Source organism: Rhinolophus sinicus, chromosome 5, assembly GCF_057876585.1.
Source record: "Rhinolophus sinicus isolate RSI-liver-muscle chromosome 5, RSI-T2T, whole genome shotgun sequence".
In the NCBI taxonomy this organism is placed as follows: domain Eukaryota; kingdom Metazoa; phylum Chordata; class Mammalia; order Chiroptera; family Rhinolophidae; genus Rhinolophus; species Rhinolophus sinicus.
Window position 1 is genome coordinate 83645639 of NC_142505.1, and position 3833 is coordinate 83649471.

The following is a 3833-nucleotide window of genomic DNA, read 5'->3' on the forward strand; positions in this document are numbered from 1 at the left end:
AAAGAATTTCCTTTGAATTCTCAGGAGTCGGATTCTTGGATCAAAACATATAAATTTCTAGACCCTTGATTGCTTTCCAAATGGGCTATTCTTATACTGCCACCAGTAATGTTTGAGTACCATTTTTTCTACATGTACTATGTAATTAGTAATGATAGTTTATAAAAGAGATTTCTTCTTCATGTTCTATTTCTATTTCCATCAAAATGCTTTGTTATGTTTCCTTTGGTCTCTACCTTTCATTTGGCTTTCCTCAAATGTCTAATGCCTCTTGTTCATATTTAAGAATGAGGTACTGGTGGGCGGCGACTGCAGTGAAAGAGTTTGGTGTGTCTCACACCATTTGGCTGGTACAGCCTACCACGAGGCCAGAAGGCAGAACTTAATGCTGACTGTGAATCTGGAGGCGTTTGTAAAATGTACGAAGATCATCTGAAGAGAATGAATCCCAACAACCCCTCTATCACATATAATATCAGTCAGTTGTTTGATTTCATTGATGATTGGTCAACCTCAGCTGTCTTGTTTACCAAACTGATACCCAGGCATACCAGCCTTATAACAAAGACTGGATTAAAGAGAAGACCTATGTGCTCCTTTGTCGGCAAGCCCAACAGGCCGGGAAATAGTTGTATTGGAAGCATTAAGGGGTTTGGGGTGGGCTTGGAACACAGGTATACACAGCATGCAGTAGTGGAAGTTTTGTGTTATAGCAATCCTGTTTTCATTTTGGTACACTCTCGCCAGGATTGACTGTATTAGATGAAATGTGAGGATCTTATTTAGTCTGAAACTTCCGACACGCCCTTTTCCTTTCTTTCTTTCTTTTTTCAATTAAACATTTTTATAATTATTTAGATGGAAGTTGCTCTCTGTGACTTATGTTGGTTCCAGTCCTTCAAAACCTGTTCATATCCGCTTTATAACGTTCACTGTACTAACCCTTCTTCATGTTGGAGTGGCGGTGGGGTAGGGGGAATTTAGTTATGTCCTCAAGATAAAGTCTTAGTGAAAACCAAATAAATGTTCTTTAATTATGCTTTCAATAATAATAATGATGATGATGATGATGATGATGATGATGTATTTATTGGAAGATCTGCATGTGTGGGTCTTACTAATTTTTACTGTATGTTGATCTAGCCAGCTCCTTCATTGGGAAACTCTTGATTTTAGTGTTCTGTATCTTTCCTCTTGGGCTAGTCAAATACCCTAGAGAAGGGGTCTCCAATCTCCTGCCAGGAGAGTACAACTGGCTGCCAGCTTTCTGGAAACCAAGGCAGGAAAGAGGGTCTCAGCATTTAGAATGTCAATGCTGCTTGACCCCTGTTTTCTGATGGCACCCTCACCCTCAGTTGTAGGATTTTCTCTAATCCAGAGCCTGCCTGTTCCACCTTTTCCTGAGAAGAAAGCTCAGTCTTCTGCCGAAGTGGAGAAGAGGGAGTTATATGGCTGACTGGAGTAGGGGAGGAGATCTGGGTTCCACTGGTTCTTAAATCAACTTTTAACCAGTCCCCTGTTTTTAGCTAGTGCATCGTATCCCAAGTCCTTAGCTGGTATCTGAGCTATAATCTCTCTGCTCCTCGGCTTTCTCCACAGCCGACTTAGGATTCAGCTTTCTCAGGTCTGCAAAGTCCATGCATATTCATCCCAGCTTCCAAATTTTTGTTGGTATGAGTTCAATGTCTACTTTATTTACCTTGTAGGTTTGTTAATTTTTTCAGTCATTATTTTATTTATTTATTTATTCAACAAATATTTATGAACCAGTACTATGTGCCAGGCATTGTGTGGCTTTTTTAAAACGTCACTTTTATAATGGAATTTTGGATGGGAGCAAACACATTTATGTGTATTCAATCCTCCATCTTTACCTGGAAGTCAAAATCTCTTTCTCTCTCTAATCAATTAAAGAGGAGTAATGATATTTACTCATGAGGTTGGGAAAGAATTAATTGACATAATGCATGTAAAGTACCTAGAATAGTGCCCAGTACATATCTGCCTAATACATTGTTAGCACTATGGTTATTATTTTAGTTTTTACTGGTCTAAGGCAGACCCAGTCTGGATGGTTAAGAATTATATAGACATTTTGTTTAGTTGAGGACAGTTATGTTCAAGTACATTGTGCACATTGTGGATTATGTTGCAAATTTTAAGTTTTTGGCTGACCTCTCCCACCAGGCCATTAGAAGTGTGCTCAGAGGACACAGTCGCAGCGTAAGGAAAGCCCACATGCAATTTGGACGGTGTCTCTGCTAGGAGCGGAAATCCTATATAGTGGTCCAAAGTCAGATAGAAATCATTGGGAAATTTTCACAGCTGGTCCCCTCCAATAACATGACATTTAAAATTTCTTCAACAAGTGACCCTTTACACATACTGCCACAATTATTCTCATGTCAACCCTGACAGGTAGGCAGAGTTGGTAGTGCTATTCTATTTTCTAACTTAGGAAACTGAGGCACCAAACAGTGATGGTCCTTTTCTACTGATGTGTAGCCAACAAGCAACAAGCTAAGATTAGAACACAGGGTTGTTCCTTTTTTCCCTCCAGTTCTACTAACTGAGAAGAACGTAAGCATCCTGAGCTACCACTGAGTAATGATGAAGTCTAGGAAGTAAGTGGTTTCTGTAGGTCAGGAAATCAGGGAGGTCTTGGCTGGGCAGTGTATATTTGGGGTCACTTATGCAGTGGCAGTCACATGTCAGCTAGGACTGCCGTCATCTGAAGGCTTGACTGAGGTTGGAGGATCCAACATGGCTGACTTACATGCCTGGCAAGTTGGTTCTGGCTGATGGCTTATGGCTAATGTATGGCTCTTGTATCAGTTACCCAATGCTGCATAACAAATTACCCCTAATTTTAGACAGTTAAAACTACTCATCTTGTTTTTTGTTGTTATTGTTAATAAAAAAAATAGGATGGGGGCATAGGGTGGGTTGGTTGCAAGATCAAACCTTTCTAGGAAGCAGCATAGATGGCTAGGATATAGAACAACAGGAACTCTCATTCATTGCTGGTGGGAATGCAAAATGCGATAGCCATCTGAAAGGCAGTTTGGCATTTTCTTAAGCTAACTATACTCTTACCATATGATGCAGTAATTGTGCTCCTTGGTATTTATCCAAATGAGTTGAAAACATGTCCACACAAAAACCTGCACATGGGTGTTTATAGCAGATTTATTCATAATTGCCCAAACTTGGAAGATGTCCTATAGTAGGTGAATGGATAAATAAACTGTGGTACATCCAGACAATGGAATATTATTCAGTGCTTAAAAGACATGAGCTATCCAGCCATGAAAAGATATGGAGGAAATTGAAATGCATATTACTCAGGAAAAGAAGCCAGTCATATGTGATTCCAACTCTGTGACATTCTGGAAAAGGCAAAACTAGGGAAACAGTACAAGGTCAGTCAGTGGTTACCAAGGTTTTAGGGGGAGAGAGAGGGAGGAATAGGTGGAGCACAGGGGACTTTTAGGACAGTGAATCTGTTCTGTATGAATTGTAATGGTAGATGTGTGACATTATACCTTTGTCAAAACCCAGAGAATGTACAACACAAAGAGTGAACCGAATATAAGCTATGGACTTTAGTTAATAATCATGCATTATTATTCGTTTATCAACTATAACAAATGTACCACAGTAATGCAAAATATTGATAATAGGGAAATAATGTCGGAGAGAGGGAATAGAGCTGATGGACATTCTCTGTACTTGCTGCTCAGTTTTTCTATAAACCTAAAACTGCTCTAAAAAATACTATCGAGTAAAAAGAAAAAGAAAAAGGATGGGGCATGGGGTGGTTCGGTTATAAG

The 3833-nt window shown here is 39.5% G+C and overlaps 1 pseudogene; it reads left to right on the forward strand.

The window, feature by feature from the left end:
- Positions 1–287: 287 nt before the first annotated feature.
- On the forward strand, positions 288–698 carry LOC109451085 (enhancer of rudimentary homolog pseudogene; annotated as a pseudogene).
- Positions 699–3833: the final 3135 nt, after the last annotated feature.